The sequence below is a fragment of the Gorilla gorilla genome, chromosome 18 (assembly GCF_029281585.2).
Source record: "Gorilla gorilla gorilla isolate KB3781 chromosome 18, NHGRI_mGorGor1-v2.1_pri, whole genome shotgun sequence".
Classification (NCBI taxonomy): Eukaryota; Metazoa; Chordata; class Mammalia; order Primates; family Hominidae; genus Gorilla; species Gorilla gorilla.
The window spans coordinates 113,897,555-113,922,950 of NC_073242.2; the positions used below are offsets into that span (position 1 = coordinate 113,897,555).

Consider the following 25,396-nt stretch of genomic DNA (forward strand, 5'->3'; position numbering starts at 1 on the left):
ACTCTCCCTTTCCCTGCTCCCTCATGTCTTCCTGGATTTCTGACATCTGGCTTCTCCTGCCTGTGCATTAAGAGTTCCAAACCTCTCTGACTTAAGCCAACAGTGACTTGCAGTGTTGTGTGTTCCCTATCCATCTTCATGATTTTTTAGCACCGAGATCGCATCAGCAAGAACCCTCGAAGCCCTGGGATGCAGTTCTTCTGGACCTCAAGTCTTGAACTCATTAAATGATAAGCTCTTTACAGACTTTCTCTTCCCAATTATTAAGCAGCAATTACCCTTCACATCACCTCCTCCCATATCACCTCTATAATTCCAACCACTCTCACCTAAAAAAGCTCACCTAAACCCACCACTTGTCTGTCTGAGTCAAATCATTCCAAACCAAAGCTGCACGTGTCTGAAATTAGGGATTAAAAAAAAAAGTACCAACAGGATAAACACCTTCCTTCCTTTACTAGATCCAGGGTATTTTTCAACTGAATGCAGCCATTGCCACCCTATATTTGGCTTTTAGAGACAGACTAAAGTCTAACAATATGCTCCTTATACTTGAATTCACAAGTATAAAATCATATGGATGACTTGTGCACCTTGCTGTCAGTCTGTGCAGAGCTCCGCTTGTGCACTCCTTCCCTCACTTAGCGAGTGCCTAGTACATCCTCTACCTCTGTGGACACAGGAACGACTAAAAAGTCTCCTTTATGATCTAACGGCTTAGAGCATGGGTCCCATAATCCAATGTGAATGGGCTTCCACCCCAACTCTACCAGCTACCTATTGTGTGGTTGTGAGTAAGTCACCTACCTTCTCAGAACCTCTGTTTCTTCATCTATACTAGAAGGATACTAATTCCTCCACCATAGGGAAGATTGGAGGACAGCATTGACTAATAGTCACAAAGTACTTAGCTTGCTACCTGGCACATAATGAAGACAAAAATGAACATTGACCAATACTAGCATCATCTGCATCTCCACCATTTCCACCATCATCCTTAACTGGTTGTGCAAATAAATCCACAAGTACAATTTAATTAGGTAAATTCATGGAAATATTTTATTTTGGGGTTATTTTAAATGTACAGAAAAGTTGCAAGAACAGAACAAAGAACTCTCATACCCCCTCATCCTGATCCCCAGCTATTCACATTTCACTGCGTACACTCTATCTCCCTATGTATGTATCTATGTGATGTCCCTTCAACCCTCAGTGCTCCATCATATCTGCCTCCCAAAGTACACCCTCCTGCATAACCACCATGCAAACCCACAAGTCAAGATATCAGCACTGAAACAAAACCCAGTGCATCAATACATTGATGCAATATCCAATCTCCACACCCCATTCAGGGTTTTTCTAGTCCTCCTACCTTTCCCTTCTTAAAAATACCTTCTGCAACAGTGAGAAATCTTCATTAACCTCAGATCTGTCCAGCTGTCCCAGTGATGTCTCTTTTTCATATCTGGCCCAGGATTCCATCCAGTTACACCAATGGTTCTCATCTGGAGCTGACTTTGCACTCCCCTCTGACCCCACCCATGGTACATTTGGTAATGTCTGGAGACATTTGATCACACAAGTGGGGATTGGTATTGGCATCTGGGGCTTAGACACCAGAGATGATGCCAGACACCATGCAATGTGCAAGACAGACCCCAAGAATTATCCAGTCAAAAATCTTGAAAGAGCTAAAGTGCAGAAACCCCGAGTTACACGTTGCTTTTAATTGTCACATCTTTGCAGTCTGCCCCAGTTTGGAGCAATTCCTCAGTCTTTCCCTGACTTTCATCATCCCAACAGTTTGGAAGAATGCAGCCCTACATTCTGCAGTGTGATGCTCAACGTGGTCCATCTGATGTTTCCTCGGGACCAGTTTCAGGTCATACATTCTGGGGAGAAAAACCGCAGAAATGATGCCATGTTATCAGTGTTCCACCTGCTGGGGCACACACAACCAACCCTGCCCAAGGCTCAGGAATGTTAGCCTGTTTCACCTGGTCATGTCAACATCCTCAGGTTTCCCCCCAAAAAAGTCACCATTTTCCCCTTTATAATCAAATTTGCAGCAAGATATTCCAGATCATCGATCTTGTGATATGCTGCTCTCATGAGACCTCAACTCACAAGCCTTGACTCACCTGCCAGTTCTTAGCTGAGCATCTGCCCTGATGGTGTGGAGTGATTTCCTTTTTCCACGGCTCCTTGTACATTTATGGTTGGCATTCTACTGCAAGGAAGAGTTTTTCCTCTTCTCCCATTAATATATTCATTCATTTATTTTTTATATCAGAATGGACTCATGGGGTTTTAATTATATTCTTTGGGTTGTTTTCTGTTGCTGTCTTTCTTTTTTAATGCTGTGCTTAAATTGTGTCATATTTGGCCAGGGGGAGCCTGGGGCTTTTGATAATTCCTCATTTATTTTTACCACTTACTTTCTTATACAATGAGATATTCTGAACTCATGTTGTACCTTCCTGCCCAACCCTGGATTGAGTGACTTCCTCAAGGAACCTTGGTTTCTTTTCATGGAGGGTGGTCTTTAGAAATCAGTGTCTGGGTATTTGGTGAGCTTGTGGCTGCTGGAGTGTCACTGCTGCTAGGTCCTTTCAGCAGACAGAGCAATGATACAGACACACACATATATATACACATATACATGCACACAAATATACGTACATATATATGGGTGTATACATATATACACATGGGTACATCTATATGTACTCATTTATACATGCTTGCACATATGTCTACAACTACTGTATCTCTCTGCATTGTTCATACATTAAATTTAAAACACAAGTTCAAACTGATATCTCCAATTCCAATCTAATATCTAAGGGTTTTTCTAGCCCTCCTACCTTTCGTGTTTATCAATACCTTCTGCAACAGTGAGAAACCTATTATTATTCTCAATATATCTACTAATTGATTTGATGAAATCACATGATGTAACCAGCCTCTCAACCATGCCAGCCATCTCTTCTGACTGCCACCTCTGCCTGACTTCCCAGAGCCCCATATCCCAGGCTACCAGCAGGCACTGGTCCTTCCTTTCTTCCCTCCAAGTCCCCCAGGCCAGTGAAAGAAGGAAATAGACTACCGAGGTGAATTTATGGACAGAACAATAGTATCAAGGGTTAAGCCAAGAGGCTTATTACAAGAGGTAATGCAAAGAGGCTTTCTGCAGGAATCAACACCTTGAGCTGCCCCAAGGGCATAGAAGCATCAGCAAGGTAAACACCCTGTGGTAACACGAGCAGAAGCAATGGTTCTGCCAAAGGCATGGAGGAAGAGAGCCTGGTCACTCTGACACTTGCATGTGGGTCAGCAGCATGGGATCCGAGGGTATGGAGAGGGGAGAATGGTGAAGAGGAGGCTAGACAAGTGTGCAGGGCCACATGGCAAAAGGCCTCATGTGCATCAATGTGGACTAATGATGAATCTTTCCTGTCTCACTCTGCAGGCTTATGGTTGGCTTTTAGATTCTCTAAGTACCCTCAAATAAATCCACCTGTCCTTTCCAAAGTTATTTCTGTCTATTATATACAAGTCTCATGAGTTGTCATGTGTAACATGGTATGTCCAACTTCTAGGAAAGTATTTTGTACATAGTATATGCTCAGTAAGTATTTTAAGGCACCAATGTATATTTTTATCTCAAATAAGCTCTCCTGGCCCTCTTTCAAACAAAGGTGGTTGGCAAACAGCAGCCAGCTCCCAGCACAGGTGGCCCCTACTGTCTCTACATTTGTATGGAAAATGTAATGGGTCATGAAATTGCGTGCATTAGCATGCGGATGCTTATACATATATATTTTTTGCAAACATTTCATCCTATAAAAGTAAGGGACCAAAGTATAAAATTCTTTAGAGGCATCAGCTGGAGGTAGTAGTCAATGAGAGAGAATCATTGTTTCCATTAAATAGTACCAGTTTTTGTAAGGCAAGTAAGATCTTCATGTTAATTCTAAGAAACTGTCTGCCTCATTAGGCAGCTAAGGCATATTATGATTTGGATGCAGAATAACCACAGTGATAAATGAATCTCCCAGTAGAATAGCTTCCAGATTATAATTTCTTTCTTTGCAAGATTGCTATAGGCAAGGTGGCCTGATCACTTTTCAGAGGTCCATCTTAATAGTCAGAGTAAGCTCAGCTGTGCTGCAGTAACAAGAAAATCCCATAATTTCAGTGTCTTAATAAATTAAAATAATTTATTTATAACAAAATGTCTAATGCAAATAGGGCTCCTTCATCTTGTAGTTACTCTAGAACATGGGGTCTCTATGGTCACCTATGGCATAGGAAAAGGGATTGAGGTGACATTCAGCTCTTTGCTCAGCCCAAGAATGAAACTCATCACATCTGTTTTCAGTCCAGTGACCAATACTAGTCATGTGGCCCCAGCATAACTACAGGAGAGGCTGGAGAATATATGGGAACCTCCTCACATTCACCAAATGGAATCTTTGGTGAATACTAAAGATTCCCGGCAAGTCCCACTATCTCCTTTTGGGGCTGAGAAAATGAAAGAAAAAACTGACAGGCCAATGTACTGACTGCTCTCTCACCTGGGTCTGATCCCATCTGAAGCTACTTTGGGTGGTTATCACAATGTAGTTTATCATAATGCTATGGAATATGAACTATGACCATAGTCAGCCCTATATTCTAGAACCAGCATCTCCATTTGTAGCTATGGGTGCTTGGACAAACACTTCAACGCTCTCCATTTCTGTTTCCTCATCTGAAAATAGAGTAAACAACAGTACCAACCTCATAGGGTTGTGTGGATTAAGTAGTTAGAAACATGTCCCTGTTGAGGAAACATGAGCTGCTGTTGTATTTGAAGTGGTGCTGAATTCAGAATCCCATGGAAGCCTTCACTATGACAAGAATTAACCAGCCCAGAGCCACATGGAGAAAAGATGTGTGGCCATGATCTCTTGACCGAATCCAGCATCAGAATCGACCAGACAAAACCAGCATCAGAACATTGGCCACAAAGGGATAGGCTTCCCAGGATGCTGGAATGTTGGGGGCAGCGCTGTTATTAGAGACACCTGGTCACTGACCCAGCTTTCTTCCCATGGCTCAAGCTGAGACTTGATAGTAAAAACTGCCTTAAATGGAAGCAACTATATTTTTGATGTATGCTCTTCTAGGATGATACTAAAAGCCATATATAAAAGAGGTGTTGGTTCAAAATAAGTGGGATTTTTCAGTTCCACCTATACCCGGATAGTATTACCCACCCTACTTGAGGACTCTAGGAGGCAGGTAAGCTACAGTGAAATGTGCTACCCTTGCTAGTTGTGGTCACTTCATTTAAGGTAAGAGGTTGTATCTTCATTTAACTTGATGAGGAATTTTCCATCATACAATTAGTTTTGACTGCAAGTAAAAGACAATCTAACCATGGTGGCTTAAACAGTTTGGGGGATGTTTGGTGGCTTCTGGTATTGATTCAACATCATGATGATGTCAGGGGTGTCCCCACTGTGATTCTCTTAGCCTTTTCTGCAAGACAGCTGCCTCTGCTCTAGTCATCACTTCTGTATTTAAGGAAGAGATAAGGGGAAGAAGTAAGGTCCACCCCACCTTTTCCATTGCATCTAGAAAGCCATAGTTTCCCTGAAACATCATCTTTAGCTCACTGCTGCAAGAGACTTTCGCCTACATTTTCTTAGCCAGAATTGTGTTATATGCCCATCCTTAGTGACAAGGGAAGTTTGGAAAATTAAATAATTGTATTCATAGACTCTATTATAGAGGCAGGGGAGGAAATCCGGGGCCAGAAATGAGTGTTAGGTCAACCAAGTTACGATGTCTGCCCCAGGAACTTATCCAAGAATATTATATGCGAGAAGGAGGAGGAGGAGGCATGGTACCCATTCTTATGCTCACTTGAGATGCCATATTTGATCCTCCCTAGCATTCCTCAACTTAAGGGCTGTTCTTTCTTCTGCAGGAAGAAGGCTTAAGATGTGAACTGGAAAGTTCTTATTCTCCACTGAGAACTAATTGCCTGCAGCAGGTTTCGGCTCACTTCTGGTTGTTTACTGTTTTCCAAGTCACTGTGATTCCAGAAGGTATTGGGCCTCAGTGGAGCTCAAAATGGATATTAGCTCTTGGGTGCGTTTTATCGATTTGGGCACAGGAGGGAAATTATACACGGAGGATTGTCACCCTGGACAGTTAAAAATTTAAAGTAAATGAACTGAACAAACCTCCTCCCTTAAATAGTGCTCAGAAATCAAAGAACTGAAAAAAATGTAAATGGGATTCATTAAGAGCTACAAAATTAGCTTCTTGTGGTGCTTTGATAAGTTTTTCTTGCAAATCTCTAGAAGTTTAGCTCAGGGCAAGTCTTGGACATGGTTGAGAATGTCTGCCTTATGAATGGCGAAGTGGACAATGGGGACCAGTGAGAAGAGGCTCTTAATATGTGACCATCTTAGGATGCCACTGGCTCCTACAGCAGCCCCCCTGGCACTTTCCCCTTGCTGTCTCTTTCTTTGCCTTGGTTTGCAGCGTTTACACAGCATGTCCAAGTGCTAGTCTGAGTTAATTTTCATTATGCTCATTTTAACACAAAGGAGTTGAGTATTCAAGTATTTCTGTTGTGCTGGGTTTTTACTTTCTCTGTTGGCAAGAATTACCTTTGGTTAACCTTTGTCTTATGGACTCATTGGGTTTCAGTTATCAGGACTGGGGTAAAAGACCTCCTAGACATGACACCTACTCTGACAGAGACCAAGAATCCGGCATTGACACCCTGAGGCTGTACTTGGCTGGCAGGTTTTTTATTGTTGTTTGGACTGTGCAGTGTTTTATAAGATTTAAGAATCACATTTCTGGGCTAGGCATGGTGGCTTATGGCTGTGATCTCAGCACTTTGGGAGGCAAAAGCAGGCTTAAGTCCAGGAGTTGGAGACCAGCCTGGGCAACATGGAATAACCCTCTCTCTAAAAAAAAAAAAAAAAAAAAAGTTAGCCAGGCATGGTGGTAATGCCTGTAGTCCCAACTACTTGGGAGGCTGAGGTGGGAGGATCGCTTGGGCCCAGAAAGTCGAGGCTACGTTGAGTCGTGATTGTACCACTGCACTCCAGCTTGGCCAACAGTAAGATCCTGTCTCAAAAAAATCACATTTCTGGCTTTTTTTGATCAATGAGATTTGATGATATTGGACAAGTGTTTGGAGGTAGCACCATGGGCAGGAGCTGAGGAGCAGCTGCCTGTTTGGATCATGGCAGCTACAGTCCTCACCACACCCTATTGCCTTGCACTCTTCCCATGATGCTGATTTACCAATCTCTGCATGGCCACTTTAGGCCCTGCATTGGTGTACCCCATCCAGATTGTCTCCATTGTAAAGCCATATATTTCCAAGGGCACAGCAGCTGTGTGTGGTATGCTGAGAGTCCCCTTCTATCTCTCCACCACCCTCTCCATACTTGCTCCCCAGGATGGCCATGGATACAGCTACATTAGCCTCACCTGGGTGCTTCTTAGAAATTCAGAATCTAAAGCTCAGCCCAGACCTGCTGAATCAGAATGCCGTTTAATAAGATCCACAGGTGATCTGTGTGCTCATAAGGTGGGAGAAGCGTTGGTCTAAAGCACAGTTTTCAACCTTGGCTGATGATAGGAATGACCAGGGCGCTTGTGAAAAACCCATTCCCAGGCACCACCCTAAAACCAGTCAGAGCCGACAGGGAAGGGCTCTGAGAATCCACAGGCTTAGCATGTGCCCCAGTGATTCTAAGGCAATGGTCAATTAAGAAGACTTGGCTTGAAGACTTAGTTCTCAAACTTGGGTATGCATCAGAATCACTCAAATTGCTTTTCATTTTTTAATTAAAGAAACGTAATTTACAAAAATCACATTATTGTAAGAATTTTAAAAAGTCACATATGCAAAATATAAAAGCGTAAAATTGCCGTAGTTGTTATTTTACCGTATCTTAACATTTTAGTGTATAAGCATTTTTTTAGGTGTTTGTGTGTGTATATTTTTTACCAAAATGAGATAGTACCATAACGTTATTTTCAAATCTGATTTTCTCAGTTAACAATCTCTGTCTTTCTATAAGAATAATTTTCCCATTTGACCCCAAATTCCAATTTACAGTGAATTGTTCTGTCCAAACTAGGAGCCAATCCAGATGGATCTGGTTATTCCATCCTTTATGTTTTTTATAAACAAGCACATTCTTCTCCTCCCCAATCCCTTTATTTTATTCTCCACATAATGCTGCCTTATTGATGGACTGGAACACTTATTCTGCAGATAGTGCCACCTTTTAGACTTACCTGGTCACTTCCTTATGGTGTCACATAGCTTGTTGCTGTGTCCTGGGGTGCCTTTGTTTATTCTCTTTAATACAGATTCCAACAGTCCCCTCAAACTCCAGTGAATTAAAGTTTTCAGAGTTTGGGGCCTGGGAATCTGAACTGGTTCCACTTTGCCAGGTGAGTCTGAGTTTGAGAGGAAAGGTGTCCTAGATCATTCAGCAGCAGCAGAAGAGTTGGCCCTTAAATCTACAAAGAACATTGCCCTGTGCATCTGCATGCAGACAGGGTCTGATAACATCAAAGCTGGGAGTCTCTCCAATGCTTTAACTAATGGGATCTGAGCTCGGCTGTTTATTTATAGTCATTCAGTGATAAGAAAGTAAACTTTGTTGGAAGGAGCTTCTGTCCTAGGCTTGCAGCTGGGGCCTTAGCTATCCTTGTAATTTTCCCAGAAAAAAAAAATGCACATCTCTTTGAGTCCTGGGCCATGTGTAAATCAGTGGTAATACAAGAAACCTGGAGCACCCCAGAAAATCTTCAGACACTGAGTTTGGAGCTGAGGAACTCAGAAACACTCAGTTTCATCGAAGCCCCTTCATACAGCTTTGAATGGATACATTATGGGGTCTGTGGCTCAGAGGTACCAGTGCTCAGAGCAGTATCTGCTTTCCTAGTATGGCCTGTGGGCAGTGGTCTCAGCATGCAGCATCACTGAACCAAACCCTGTGTATGCCATAATTTACATAGATACTATGGAGATGGAACCATGTATGGTTAAGTCCCAGGGCCCTGGAGCAGTAGATCTTAACCTTATTGGACACAGTATCCCATTTCTATTTACAAATACTTTTTTTTCCCCCCATGAGAACAACCACAGGGACTTTTAACTTGCCTAAAGATAATGTGTGATTTTGAGATGTGATTAGGGATTATCATTCCCACAGTGATCCTACTATCAACAGGAACTGCTGTTTCTATTATCAACAAGAATATGCCTCCAAGCCAGGAGTCCTGCTGATCCCACTGTCTCCCCACCCCAATAGCCATGGCCCAAGATCGGATTGTCTCCATGGATTCTAGTGCTCAGGGAAGTTAAGAAAACGCAATTCACGGTGCTCAGTTCAACCTTAGACATGCATCAGAATCACCCACATTGCTTTTTAATTTTTTAATTAAATAAAAATATTTATTCAGCAGAGGTAGCTGAAGCAGGAGAAGGAACAGCCTCAACTCAGGGGAAGATTTGCTGTCACCCCCTGACACTGAGCAGAGGCCAGTCAAATCCACTGGAGCTGACCTCTTTGATGTCAGGCTCAGCAGAGGCCTTGCTCTTAGCAGGCCAGCTTCCTGTGCTTGGGATTGCTTGTCTTAGCTTTCAGAGGATTTAATTGCTGATCCAAACCATACAAAGTACAACGAACAGTATCTACTGGTGGGTTTAACAAACGGGTTCCAATGACTTAGGCCAGAGTGACCTCTGCTGCCTCTAACCTCCTTCACCATCTGCTGCCCAGGGGGTCCTGAGAGGCCAATAAGTATCTCCCAAGATGCTCTTTAGTATCCTTCTGTGACATTCATAAGATGTTAACCTGCCTACACACATTTTTTTTTTTTTTTGAGACAGAGTCTTACCCGTCGCCCAGGATGGACTGCAATAGCATGATCTTGGCTTACTGCAACCTCCACCTCCCGGGTTCAAATGATTCTCCTGCCTCAGCCTCCCGAGTAGCTGGGATTACAGGTGCCTACCACCACGCCTAGCTAATTTTTGTATTTTTCGTAGAGACGGGGTTTCACCATGTTGGCCCAGCTGGTCTTGAACTCCTGACCTCGTGATCCGCCCGCCTCAGCCTCCCAAAGTGCTGGGATTACAGGCATGAGCCACCGTGCCAGCCACACATTTAAAATAATGACAATAGTAAGCCCCAATTATACTATAAAGGAACAACTAATTTACAAAAGGAGGTCTAGGTAAATATGCAAATGCAAATACTCTGGCGCAACCCCCCTGGAAAACATAATGAAGTGGTCCCGCCAGAGTATCCTCACACAGGGTCACCACCAACACATTGCATCAGCTGCCATGCAGACGAACACAGGTCTGTTTTGCATTGTCACCCAAGTGACGTTCAGTATTGCCATTGGTTAGGCAATTTTCCAGAATTGGTGAGATTCTGAACCAAACAAAAAACAAGATCACCTCTTTTGACACAGGGGCTGCATTGTGGTGATGTGTGGAATATGTTCATCTGTACAAAAATATTTGGGGTTTGAGTGTAAAATCGAGTTGGGTTCTAGACTCAGATAAACAAGATTTTTTTTCTCCCCCACACAAAGACTGTTTATCAGGGTCATTCGAAATGTATGTGGGGCAACTCTATGTAGTCAGGAGCTCCATGCATCATGGGGTGTCTAACACCTAATTGTCACCTCCCACTAAATGCCAGTAACACCCCCGATTATTGTGACACTCAAAAATCGCCCCCTCGCACTTCGAAAGCACACCCCTATGCACACTAATCTTCTGTTAACCCTGCCTTGAATGACTTCGGTAGCCTCAATTCCCATCCTGGCCCCACTGCCTCATAGCTTCGTGGCCCTGGGCAAGCCCACAAACCCCCAGCCTCAGTTTCCTCATCTGTGATATGGGTGCATGGAGGAGGTTAAAAGTTCCAATCTTAAAGCCTCCTTAGCGCCATGCCTCACGAGCTGTAAGTACTCAATGAATGCTGGCTGTTATATATAACTTATATTGTATATTATTTATGATTGTTCCTAAAATTATCACAAATAAGTGCTTCACAGCAATGAGCTAAGATTCTGAGTGCTATTTCATGGATTTTAGAGAAATAATTAGATTCTAGAACCTCAATTATCATCGTAATGACTCCCCTGATAGAGTTCCAAAACTGTTTCTTCGTGAGCACTCACAGTAAGAACATCACAGGAATGAATATTCCCCCTGTCTTCGGTGTGCACATAGAAGGTACTGACAGTTCTCTCTGAGCAGTTCAAAGCCCTCATCTGGGACCACGTCTTCCCCAGACCAAGCCCTAAGTCGTGATATAAAACAACAAAAGACGCTGGGAGTACAGTCAGCTTCAAAGACAGAACCAGCGCACGAGGCAGAATCACAGTGTTAGAGCTTCTGTAATTACACGCTAAATTATGCGGTGCCATCTTTAAATTATGTAGGAAATAGAAAAAGGAAAATCTCGGTGGAGGATGGAGGTAGCTTCTAGAAGGAGGTAGGCCTGAGCCGCCCCTGAAGAATGTTGGGAATCTGGGTCAGGAAAGAGGCTGGAGGAGAGAGAGTGAAGAGCTGGAAGGAAGTTGGGAGGGGAGAGGCTCAGGGGAGGGCATAGATGGAGGGTGATGGGGTGTAGGTGCCCTGGCCTGGGAATTCAGACCTGCCAATAGCCCTTTCAAGGGCCAGAGACAGTTGCCTGCCAGAATAAATACATAGATAAATACTATTTAAAGCAAAAACAAAGTGTCACCAATATCTAGATAAAGTGTCCCCAAGGATACATCTGGGGCTATTCCCTGAGACCATGTCACCCAGAGCTGGTGCTAAACTGATGCCAAGGGGTGCCCATGGAAATGCCACCTTTGGGTGGACAGAGGCATTTGGCTCTGCACTGGTTTTTATGGTGTGGGAAAGGAAGCATTCTCATGGGAATATTGTTCTTGCCTCCAGGAAGGGCTGTGGGAACGTGCAGTTACTGCAGAGGGACATTTCTGAGCATACATGCTTGTTTATGATGATGGATGACTGGCTCAGGAGAGAGCTAAAGTGATCCTTTCCCTAGAGATGTCATGAGAAGCCAGCCCAGAATTTCTGTCACAATCTGCTGCCCGAGTCCAGTGGCTCAGAAACAAAGTTCATCTTTACTGATGTGCCATGGCTGCCAGGAACCAGGGCAGCTGCTAACCCACCAATCCCCAGCCCACAGTTTTGTGCGGAGGAGACGTAGACATATATGTTATTGCAATTGTGTCTCTACTGAAAGAATGAATGAATTTAATCGAATCAATCATTCATTCAATTCAGTTGAATCATTCATTCATTGAATTGAATCATTCATTCAATGAATGAATCCCCTGGTCAAGGAGCCAGGCTCAGCCCACAATGTATGCATTTATTCATTTAACAAACAATGCCGGGCTTCTGGCCTCAGGGAGTACATGTTCTCCCCCTAGTGGAGGGAGACACACAGTAAACGTAGAATATATTAGGCAATGAGAACTATAGAGAGAAACAAACATGAAGAGGAACATAGAATACTATGCAGCCATAAAAAAGAACAAGATCATGTCCTGTGCAGGAACATGGATGGACCTGGAGGTCATTATCCTTAGCAAACTAAGGCAGGAACAGAAATCCAAATACCGCATGTTCTCATAAGTGGGAGCTAAATGATGAGAACACATGGACACAGAAGGCAACAATGAACACTGGGTACACTGGGTCCTACATGAGGGTGGAGGTTGGGAGGAGGGAGAGGAGCAGAAAAAAATAACTATTGGTTACTAGGCTTAGTACTTTGGTGAGGAAATAATCTGTACATGAAACCCCCATGACACAAGTTTACCTATATAGCAAAACTGCACATGTACCCCTGAACCTAAAAGTTTAAAAAAAAAACAAAAAAGAGTGAACAGTACTGAAGTGAGAGTGGCAGGGGTGCAGTTTTCAATCGCGTGCTCGAGGAAAGCTGCTTGTCTGGGAAAACAATATTTGAACACAGCCTGAAAGAGGCGAGAGAGTGAGCCACATGGATAACTGGAGGGACAGCAGGCCAGACAGAGGCAACAGCACATGCAAAGTCCCTGAGGCAGGCACACGTGTGGTGTACTGGAGGAATTGTAAGGACATGGGATGGATGAAATAAAGTGAGAAGGGGAGCAGAAGCAGGGGGAGCAGATCACATCCAACTGTGCAGGTGTAGTAAAGAACCCAGCGTTTACTCACAAGGAGAGGTGAGCCACCAAGGTTTTCAGCAGAAGCGTGACATGACCTGACTTGCATTTTATAGGACCTCCCTTGCTAGTGTCTGGAAGAGATCAAAGTGGATGAGAACAAAAGCAAGGCAGCCATTGAGGAGGTTGGGACAGTTACATAGGTGGATTGAGCCAGACTGTAGCAATGGAGGGATGAGAAATGGTTAGTATCCGCAGGGGTTTGAAAGGGCTGACTGGTTTGCTGATGGATGGTGTCTGTGGTTCAAGAGAAAGAAAAGTCAAGGAAGGGCCAGGCACAGTGGCTCATGCCTGTAATCCCAGCACTCTGGGAGGCCAAGACAGGCGGATCACCTGAGGTCAGGCGTTCGAGACCAGCCTGGCCAACATGGTGAATTCCCGTCTCTACTAAAAATGCAAAAATTTGCTGGGCATGGTGGCGGGCATCTGTAATCCCAGGTACTTGGGAGCCTGAGACAAGAGAATTGCCTGAACCCGGGAGGCAGAGGTTGCAGTGAGCCGAGACCGTGCCATTGCACTCCAGCCTGGACGACAGAGCGAGACTCCATCTCAAAAAAAAAAAAAAAAATAGCTGGGTGTGGTGGCATGTGCTTGTAATCCCAGCTACTTGGGAGGCTGAGGCAGGAGAATCACTGGAACCTAGGAGGCAGAGGTTGCAGTGAGCCAAGATTGTGCCACTGCACTCCAGCCTGGGAGACAGAGTGAGATTCTGTCTCAAAAAAAAAAAAAAAAAGTCAAGGAAGATCAGATACTCAAGGCTCCCAGTGATCATCAATTAGACATCCGAGTTCTTCTGGGAGGTCCTGTTTGCTAGTGGTCATCCTGTCATTTCCATCAGTGATGTCTGGAAGGTTTGATACCAAGAAGTTACCTCCTTTCAAAGTGGCTTCTTCTTCCAGCTACTAGGTTTGACCTCCTGGAGGCCAGGAGTGCAAGGTACAACTATTACTCTTCCAGAAGAGGCTCTCCCCAACCCTCCCACATTGAAGGGTTGACATTGAAGTGTTGAAGTTTTCCTTCAGCCTGGTCATTGCTCAAAGGTGGTAGAATATAGATGTAGGTCAGTAGTGATAGCAGGCTACAGCCGGTGGTCACCACAGGGTAGATATCACATAGTGGTTGAAACTGAAGGCGGCTGAAACCTGAATTCCAATTAATTTCTTTGTGACCATGGGAAGTTATTTCACCTTTCTGTTCTTCTTTTTAACTTTTAAGTTGAGGAGTACATACACAGGATGTGTAGGTTTGTTACATAGGTAAACGTGTGTCAAGGGGAGTTTTTGTACAGATTATCTCATCACCCACACATTAAGCCTAATATTCACTAGTTGTTTTTCCTGATCCTCTCCCTCCTCCCATCCTCAACCCTCCTGGTGTGTGTTGTTCCCCTCTATGTGTCCATGTGTTCTCATCATTTAGCTCCCACTATGAGTGGGAACATGTGGTATTTGGTTTTCTGTTCCTGTGTTAGTTTGCTAAGGATAATGGCCTCCAGTTCTGTCCATGTCTCTGCAAAGGACATGATCTCATTCCTTTTTATGGCTGCATAGCATTCCATGGTGTATACATACCAGAATTTGTTTATCCAGTCTATCATCGATGGGCACTTAGGTTGATTCCATGCCTTTGCTATTGTGTTTCACCTTGTTGAACATCAGTTTTGTGAGCTATAAAATGGAGGTAATCCATTCTCTACCTCCTAGGATTGTTCAGAGTATGATAAAACACTGTGTCTGGCACATGAATGTCAATGATCAGCTATTGAGTAAGCAAAGTGAATTAATGATCTTTATATGCCATGTGTCACGTAATTCTATCCTCTCACTTCCAGGAGATTTGGAAGGCAGCCAGGAGTCCCTCTTTCCTCTCTGTTGCCTGGCTGACCTCCTTCCTTTAAAACCCTTCTCCTCTTTTTTGCATCATAATGACCTTATTTTGAATAATGGTGGTACTTTAAATTTTATGTCCCTGAGGGCTTAAGCTCTATGTTGGCTTTACATGAACTCTCTCATCCTCACCCACCAGCAAGATGAAGGTAGGGTGGCCACTGACGGGTGACGTTCGTGAGGTGCATGGCTTTTCTGAAGATAAGCAGTAATTGAAGGAGGAGAATCAGATTTAAAGCCTGGGGCTGCAAGGATATGAGATTCATCACAAATGATGATGATGATGATGATGATGATGATGATGATGATGATGATGATGATGATGGTGATAGGAACATTAGGGGAGGAGCAGGAGTAGGGGTAGACCGGGAGACACAAAACATGTGTTACCAGACTTTGTCAGTAGCGCTTTTCATGGTTTCACATTTTTAATTCTCACAATGACCCTTTCAGGTAGCTTCTATCATTGTCCCAGGTTCCAGTTGAGGAAGCTGAGGCTCTATGAAATCAGGTTAACTTGCCCATGGTTACACAGCTACTAGTGGTGGTGCAGAATTGGGAAGCCAAGCAGCCTTGGCTAAAAAGCCTGCAGCTGTGATCTATGCGCTCACTCTGGCTCTTTCTCCTGGCTTTCCTGATCTCACCCCCGCCCCCTTACCCCTACTCCCCAGCATGTCCCTCCTCGGCCGTTGGCAACCCCTCCTTCTTTGGGGACACACCTCTCTCACCAAGTTGTGTTTCCCCAAGGCCTTTGAGGGTCACAGTAGTACATTTCTCACTTTGATTATGAGGGGCTACACCCTCTTAATCTAAGACACACCACCACCATTATACTGAATTTAAACCAGTCAAGAAGTTCAACCCTTCGATGGAAAGGAGAGGGTATTTCTCACCAGCTATGGAAGCCAAGGTATGTTCTCACTTTGTCTTGGTGCATTTGATTTCTCTCAAGGTACCCTCAGATGCTCTAATTTGAGAAAACACTAGATAGTGTACATTTACAGGTGAACATCCCTCTGCTCTGTTGTGACTTTTATAAGGTCTAGTTGTTCTTGATATGCAGACTAATCTGTAAGGAAGATGAGCATGGGGGAGAGAAGAAAGATGCATTATTCACTGGAAAACAGCATCTTGTATTTTAGCAAGGAGAGCATGCTGGTGTTGATCTGATACCACCCCAATACTTAGGAGGAATTGAGTTAGAGATACACTTGTAGCTTGAAGAGTTGCTTATTTGATAAGTTATCGGAGTGTGTTTCAAAGACATTATGCCTATGTGAAACTAAAGATGGAGTTGTTTATCTCTGTATCTACTTGTCCTGTTTCTCCCAGGACTTGGCAGAACTCTTGATGGCAAGAATCAAATCTTTGTCCTACTTGTAACTGCAGTGCCTGGCAGTTTGCCCTGTCCATATTCATAGAGCTAAAGAAGCATTTGTTATAAATGAAGAAATCCCCCAGAGAGAAAGCTATAGAGAACTGACCTGGAACAATTTACTTACCTGCTGGGAGACTCTAGTCTTGCCCCAGATGTTCAATGTCTGCACTGGTCTATTTGCAGGTCCAGGGGAGGCTTCTGCTGTCCTGGGGAAAAAATACCCATGTCTTCAGCCAGCCACAATTCAATTACTCTAGACCAGTGTATCCAAACCTTGAGTGTACAGCAGAATCCCATTTATTCAATTACTCTAGACCAGTGTATCCGAAACTTGAGTGTATATCAGAATCCCCAGGAGGATTTGTTTAAGTACTCATTGCTAGGCGTACTACGCTGGTTTCTAACTCAGGTATATTAATTTCCTAGGGCTGCCATAACAAATCACTGTAATGTTGATGTTTAAAACAACAGAAACTTATTCTCTAGCTTCTGGAAGCCAGAAGCCAAAATCAAGGTGTTGCCAAGGCATGCTCCCTTTAAAGACTCCAGGGGAGGATCCTTCCTTGCCTCTTCCAGCTCCTGGTGGCTCCAGGGATTCCATGGCCTCAGCGGCATCATTTTCATCTCTGCCTTTGTTTTTACGTGGCCTCCTGCTCTTCTCTTTCTCAAATGTCCCTCTGCCTTTCTGTTACAAAGACATTTGCTATTGGATTTAGGACCTTCCTAGATAATCCAGGATGGTCTCATCTCATCTTGAGATTCTTCATTACATCTGCAAAGACACACCCCCACTTTTCTTCCAATTAAGATTCATGCAAAGGTTCCAGGGATAAGGACATAGAGGTATCTTTTAGGGAGCCACCATTCAATTCATGGCAGTAGATCTCGAATGGGGCCTGAGATTATGCATTTTTATACTTCTAACGTGTTCACAATTGATGCTAAAAGTTGCTTAGAGGTTGGAATATGAGAGCTTGCACTGCTGCTCCAAAGAGAGAGAAAATAATACAATGCCTTCTTTGAAATAGCACCTTTTCAGAAGAGTTCTTAAAATAGATTTTATCTCATGGGATTGATTTATTGTGCCCATTAAGCCAGATGCATAGCTCTTCTACTAGAATTAATTTTAAAGTTGCTAACCCTTAATTATTTGCAGAGATAGGACAAAAAATGTTGGAAGCAATTTGGAAATAGTCTTTATGTTCAGTCCATAATGGATGCTATTTAAAACAATGGCTGTTTCATATTCTTATATAAATGATGCAGCTAACACTCAAAACCATAGACCATTCAAATGCTTTATATCCTAAAAAGGATACAAAGACCATCAGACCATAAATTGTGATTTTTTCATTGCCATGGCATGTTTCAATAGATGGTTTGTTTCTGTAGAAAGAACCGTTAATTCTGGACTCAGATCCTGAACATGCTCCTTTTTTGGCTATGAGAATTTGGGTCTTAGTTTTCTTGTCTAAACAGTGTGGGTGATAATATTTTGTCCTAATAATTAGCAGGCTTATTATGATGATCAATTAAGAGTACTTTGTAAACTGTCAAGTGTTTTGAAATATGTTACTTCTGTAATGACAAGGTTGAAAATAAATATAACTGGAGCTAATTCATAGAAATCTGTGTACTAAAGATAGATCTTAAGAAAAATTTTCGTCCAAGTGTATTTGCTTACTGCAGCCCTTTCAGCTTCTCCCATCTGTCAGATGGCCTTTCTCAAATGTGACCACTATGTCTCTCTCCCATCCCACATGGTCTTCAGTGTGACCTTGACGCTCTTTCATTGAGATATGGGGACTTTGTCTCATCCTCTTGGATCTCAGTGGATCAAGGACTCACTCGTAACCAGTAGAATGATGTGTGACTTCTGAGATGAGGTCATAAAAGGCCATGCAGCTTTCTCTTTGTTCGCTGGGAATCTTGCTTTTGGAGTCCGTCTGCTTGAAAGCCACCATGTTGTGAGGAAGCCCAAACTAAACTACACTAGACTCTGGGCTCCATGAGAGCACAGACTCCTTTGCTTTGTCCTCACCATTTTACCACCCACATTTAGCACAGTGCCTCACACAAGCAGGCATTCAAACAGCTGTGAGAGTGAAGAAACAAAAGGAGCCTGTACCCAACTCATTCTAATATGCTCTCAAGTTTAAATAAGTGATGTAAATAGGACGTTATAAGAACAAACACCAAAAAACCACCTATATGATGCAAAACTTAACATTATTAATCCTCTAGAATTGTATGGTGCCTAATGGTTATATCTGTTTTCTCAATCGTTCCCTTATAATGCCTGTCTTACAGTACTGCCAAAAATTAGAAGGGAAGGAGCATGCTGAGGCCTAGATAATTCAGATGGTTTTTGTTTTTCTTTTTTGGAAAGGATTTAACAGATATTACAGAAAACTTAGAGGGAGTCTTGGGAATCCCTGATGGCCGCGAAAGGAATGACTTTTAAAGAAATCGATCCAGAAATGTCTATGTGGCTGCCCTTTCTCTTCTCATTGTAAATTGTCTCACAGTGAACACAGGTGTTAGAGATCAAGTGTTTGGCTTTCTGGTGCTCTGATGCAGGAAGTTTGTTTTCTCAGGCAGGCTTCTCAGGTCTTGCACAGTAGCCTATGGGTTGGAAGGGCTACCAGATGTCCCAACTCCAGGATGGGGTCATAGTGTGGAGTTTTGTGAGTGGTGCCCCCTAGAGGAAACTTCCTGAAGGAATGAAGCTTCCTGAACTCATGCAATTTGGCAACCCTGGGTTCTCCCCATTGCTTTCAAGACGTAGTAGGTTGGAGCAAAAGTAATTACAGTTTCTGTCATTGAAAGTAATGTCAATTACTTTTGCACCAACCTAATACAAACCATCCCATATCTGTGTTATCCATCCTTTCATCCTTTATCACAGTGGGGTTGTGATAGATCCCTGAAAACACAGGATCAAGTATAGGTAAATGCAAGATGGTACATAGAATCAAGAGTGAAACTGAGTCCCATCAACCCACACTCTTTCCATTTGGCCCACTTGCTGCCCTTGTTGTTAAGAATGGCATGTACCTGGCCTTGAAATGCAGTCAAGCCTATGGGGATTACTGTTAGTCTGTTAGTATCATTGCTCCTACTAATGATAGAAATTGCCGGTGTTGGCCGGGTGTGGTGGCTCACACCAGTAATCCAAGCACTTTGGGAGACCGACGTGAAGGGATCACTTGAGGCCAGGAGTTCGAGCCAGCCTGGCCAACATGGTGAAACCCCGTCTGTGCTTAAAAAATACAAAAAATTGGCCAAACGCAGCGGCTCACACCTATAATCCCAGCATTTTGGGAAGCCGAGGTGGGTGGATCACCTGAGGTCAGGAGTTCAAGACCAGCCTGGCCAATATGGCCAAAGCCCGTCTCTACCAAAAATACAAAAATTGGTGTGGTGGTGTGTGCGCCTGTAATCCCAGCTACTTGGGGGGCTGAGGCAGGAGAATCGCTTGAACCCAGGAGGCAGAGGTTGCAGTAAGCCGAGATCACGCCATTGCACTCCAGCCTGAGTGACAGAGTGAGACTCCATCTCAAAAAAAAAAAAAAAAAAGAAAAAAGATTATATAAAAAATAGAAAAACTAGCCAGGCTTGGTAGGCGTGGTGGGAAGCTGAGGTGGGAGAATCGTTTGAACCTGGGAGGCAGAGGTTGCAGTGAGCTGAGATCGCATCACTGCACTCCAGCCTTGGTAACAGAGCAAGACTCCGTCTCAAAATAAAATAAAGTAAAATAAAATAAAAATAATCACTGGTTTTTCCTCAGCATGCCCTTTATGAACTGAATTATACAAATTATATACTTTAAACCTCACAACAACCTCATGAAGTGTATATACCAGTAATATTCCCATTTTATGGACAAAAAAAAGAAAAGAGAAAAAAAATAGAGGCACCAAGAGGATCTTACCCAAGGATGCATGACTGGTAAGTAGCAGAGCTAGAATTTGAACCCAATCTGTTAAACAGTTCCCTCAACAAAGAATTATCTCATTTTGTGCTTGACTCTCAAGCATTCATGTAGGTGAAAAACTTCTTTAGAATTCTCTGAGCCAAGAACCTAGCTCTATGTATAAACATTTTTTATATGATTTTAATCTGCACTGAATATATTCGTTTCAGTCTCATGTTCATCTGGAGACCCCTCCAGAGCTTGAGGTCTTGAGAAGTCCTGGGGCTCCAGTGGCCACTAAAGCAATGACTTTTCAAAAGAAAAAAAATGTTTCCTGAATGTAGATGTTGCTATCTTTTTTCTTTCTCATTGTATACTTCCTTGTAGAGTACATAGGTGTTAGAGGTCAGATCTGGAGGGATTTTGTATCCAGGAGGTTACCTTGAACTTTGATGCTGTAAACTAGCCTAGTATTATTATTATTGTTATTATTATCATTACTCCTACTATTACTCCTCCTCTTGCTGCTGCTGCTAAAGTAACAAAACTGTCTGGCTCCCAGAGCGCCACCTATTGACCATATAGTTTGCCACCTGTCTCAGTTTTGTGCCATGCATAAGCTCATCCTCACCAATTATTGGCAAGATTATAGAATGGGACACAGAGTGATTCACCTTCATTATAGCTCCCACTAATGTGTTGTTCTTATACCACAAGAAGGTGATTATCCAGGATTCCTTAAATCCACCAGGCTCTGAGCCAGACTGCATTTACCAATCCACAGAAATAGTGCAGACCAATTCCTTTTGTGAAAATTAACATATATTATGTCTATGGCCTTCTCCTCATCACTTGCCCCAGCAAGTCTCTCCTCAAAGGATAGTCAGTTTGGCATGATTTATGTATGATGAACCCAGGTAGACTACCATAACTCACTGTTCTCATTGATAAATCATTGATAATATATACCTTGTAAGTTGGTGCTGTTTGGATGGCATGACTAAAGTCAAGCATTAGCATAGTGCCCAACACTCAGGAATCTGGCAGGAAGTCAAAAGTTACACCGATCAGTGTCATTATTAGTATGCAATTTCATTCTTAGTCTTCTTGGGATTTAATTGTATTACCTAATTTATGTGATGAGACTATATTTTCTTTTCTGTCCCATTTCTATTAAACTTAGATATGTCCCCTTCTCCTTGCTTATGGAATCAAATTTTTAAATTAATTTGATTTGGGTTCTATTTTCTAATCCCATCAATAACCAGCTACAATCTGCCCTTCAGGAGGACGCTGCTTCTTAAAGCGTGTCTGAGCTCCCCTAGCCACCCTGATTTATAATGTGATATTTAACACCCTCAGCTGCTTCTGAAGCCCAAGGGGCAAACTGGTTACCTAGCAACCACATACACACACTAGCTCATGGCGCAGGTTAGCCCCATTTTGTTATAATGAAATAATACGTCTTGTGAGAATGAAAAGCTAAGGTACACTATATGAGGTTAGTGTTTTGGAGAAAAATGGACTCTTTAGCACAGATTAGCAAAGCAGGAGTTTCTGGGTCACCCCCTGCTTCACAGTGACTCACCACTTCCTAGAATGGAAGTCACGACCTTGAAATCCTGAGACTTGGAGGAAATAGAGGATATGTTTGATTTACTGAACTGTCTTTAAAAATAATGTAAATTTAGCACTTTGGGAGGCCGAGGCGGGTGGATCACGAGGTCAGGAGATCGAGACCATCCTGGCTAACATGGTGAAACCCCGTCTCTACTAAAAATACAAAAAATTAGCCAGGTGTGGTCGCACGCGCCTGTAGTCCCAGCCACTCAGGAGGCTGAGACAGGAGAATGGCGTGAACCTGGGAGACAGCGCTTGCAGTGACCCGAGATGGCACGATTGCAGTCCAACCTGGGCGACAGAGCGAGACTTCGTCTCAAAAATAATAATAATAATAATAATAATAATAATAATGTAAATGTAGAAACCTTTGGGGGAGTGAGCAGTCCCCACTGGAAGTATAATTTCCGGGCTATCTCACACAAGCCTGCTTGGCCCCAGGACATCCTGGTGTGATGGAGAACATCATGAAGCTCCTCCACCAACATGGAATCCATAGAGAATATTCTTACCTAGATACAACAAGTTCAGTATTCTATCATGACTTTAATATAAGGGAAAAATAAAAGGAAGGTTATTTACAATAAAAGAATGCACACTTGAGATGTTCAGGCATGACTACACAAGAAGATGTAATGACACAGCCAAATATTTGCACCTATGTGTAATAAATCAACTTGAATTTAGGAGAAGTAAGATGATTCAGAAATGCATTTCTTTTTTTCCAGTGTCTCTTCTGCAGAATATTTTCTGAATCATAATCATTGCAGATTAAAAATCCCACAAAAAATGTTCATACAAGGAGTTAGGCTCTTGGCTCAGAAAATTCTGAAGAAGTTTCTCACCTACATGAATGCTTAAGAGTCAAATACAAAATGAGATAATCCTTTGTTGAGGGAACTGTTCACGTTTCAGAACTGTTGGCATCCTTTGCTCCACCTGCAGAGAGCCAACAAAATCCTTCACTAATTTTAGGAACCAAAAAACAAATTTCCCCACTTCTCAGTACAGCCTTCAATACTGGTCTGTCATTTCTGCCTGACCTTGTTTCTTCTCCCAACACATCTATCCATTTGTTGATTCATCCACTGGTTATGCTTATAACGTTGTCATTATATCCTTGTCTCAGTTTTCTTATCAGTAAGGGTAAACAGCTTCGCAGAATTTTAGGAAGGATTAAGTGATCCATGTAAAATGCTTACAGCCCCCAAGAAGAACTTGATTAATGTTGTTCTTATTATTGCTGTATTGAATGTGTCATTTAGTACTTTCTTTTTGTATAGTACCATATGGCATAGATGTGTGTGCACACACCCCGTCACACACAAACACACACACCAAATATTTCAAAGGAATATATAGTGAAAATTCCTCCTATGTGCCTAAATCTTCCTCGGTACTCTTCCCCAGAACAGCCACTGTGTCTTCCCAGAAATTGTGTTAAGAAACAAACATGTATATCCTTTTGTGCTGTGTTTTGTAGAAGTGGAAGCTTTCTGTGCAGCCAGTTTTGCATTGTGTTCCTCACCAACAGGATCTGTTGGACGCCGTGTATATAGTTCTTCCTCATTCTCTTTAATGGCTATGTGATGTTGCATTTTATGGATGAACCATAATTCTCAAAAACATTGGTTAGGTTGTGTTGATAACATAGAAATGTCTAAAGCAGTAAACAAAGTAGCCCATTATCTCAGGACCCAGATAACCAAGTTAACATTTTTTTTAGCAAAATGAAAGTAAAAGGTGCAGATGATAAAAGTAAAAGCAGGTCAGTAACAGCACAATAAGAAAAGTAGAAATCTCTTGTCATTTTCTGAAGTCCCAATCCGTCTATCTCTCAAAAAAAAAATCTTAACAATTCTATGTGCATTCTTTCAGAAAAAAAGAAAGATAGAATATGGATATACTAGCTGTGTAAGTAGCTGTGTAAGTAGCTTTGTAGGCTGAAAAAAGCTTATCCCCCATCCCCCTGGAAGATATGCAAGTACTAATTCCTGGGGCCTGTGAATGTTAGCTTAGATTGCAAAAGGGACTCTGGAGATGTGATTAAGTTAAGGATCTTGATTTAAAGAAGTTAGTCTGATAGGCCCAATGTAACCACAAGGGTCCTTATAAGAGGCTCACCAGTGGTCAGAGAGGAAAGGTGATGTTGTCCTGCTGGCTTTGAAGTTGGAGGAAGGGGCCATGTGCCAAGAGATGCCAGCAGCACCTAGAAGCAAGAAAAGGCAAGGGAACGTCATGTCACTAGAAGGAATATAGCCCTTTGGATTCATTTTGGACTCCCGACCTCCAGAACTGTCAGAGAATACATTTGTGTTGTTTTAAGCCACCAAATCTGTGATAATCTGTTACAGCCGTAGGAAGGTAATACCTTAGCGAATATTTTTATTTGCATAAGTACCACACTCTGTATGTGCACTGAGTTGTTCTTTACTAATAGTGCCATGTTATCTAATTTTTCACAGGCATATTCCTTTCTCCCAAATTAGGTTTACAAGCACCTTGGAGGCAGAGGCTGTGGTTGGTATCACGTTGCATTCCTCCCGGGTCTTCTGTCAGCAGGAGGAAATATAGCTGCTTAGTTAAAAATAAAAAAGGATTCTGAAGGCACACAGTTCAAAGTTAGAACAGGCAGCCAATGCGTTTGATACCCTTGAGCCACATGCCCTCAGCCCACCTGGATCTTGGCTGCAGCTGCATTGGGCACTCCCACCTTTTTCCAGCAGCTTCTCCCCGCTTTTCCAGGACCAAGAAAGTTCTTTGCCAGCACATAGTAGCCCCAAATCAAGGAAGCTAATGTCCCCAGAGGTGGCCTCCAGCCAGTGGGGACAGGGGTCAGTGGATCAATGCCCAGGCCCCTGTCTATGAAAGGGCAATTCTGAGATGTGCTCTCTGCAGGTCCCCAGTAGGACTGAGCTGCGGTAGCACCTGGTGGTAACCAGCTTAGCCACACAGCTGTAAGAAATAGTTTTCTCCTTCCTTATCTCCCTCTTCTGCCTTCTCATACCTGCTTCCTGAATCTCCCACCATCCTCAAAAGCCCGCCTACACTGTAGTTGGGACTACAGGCGCACATGCCACCACGGCCAGCTAATTTTTGTATTTTTAGTAGAGACCGGGTTTCACCATATTGGTCAAGCTGGTCTTGAACTCCTGACCTCAGGTGATCCACCTGCCTCAGCCTCCCAAAGTGCTGGGATTACAGGTGTCAGCTACCACACCCAGCCAGCTCTGCCTCTTTCTAGCTGAGGATTCTGTAACAAGCCAGTCTTCTAAAACTGAATTTTTTTTTGTCTATCAATGAAGA

At 43.0% G+C, this 25,396-nt stretch overlaps 1 protein-coding gene and 1 long non-coding RNA gene across 5 annotated transcripts in view; one reads left to right on the forward strand and one right to left on the reverse strand.

The window, feature by feature from the left end:
* CDH13 (cadherin 13) overlaps nucleotides 1–25,396 on the forward strand; it is a 1,164,256-nt gene that overhangs the window by 756,243 nt on the left and 382,617 nt on the right. The window lies entirely within an intron of this gene.
* LOC109025682 (uncharacterized) lies at nucleotides 1,708–18,500 on the reverse strand. Of its 2 annotated transcripts, none has more exons than XR_002004606.4 (4): nucleotides 18,239–18,500; nucleotides 16,679–16,760; nucleotides 16,070–16,245; nucleotides 1,708–1,892 (listed from the first exon to the last, which is right to left on the reverse strand). It is a non-coding gene; the product is annotated as an uncharacterized lncRNA (long non-coding RNA). The 2 variants fall into 2 exon arrangements; XR_010131599.1 differs by lacking the exon at nucleotides 1,708–1,892 and adding an exon at nucleotides 14,679–15,421.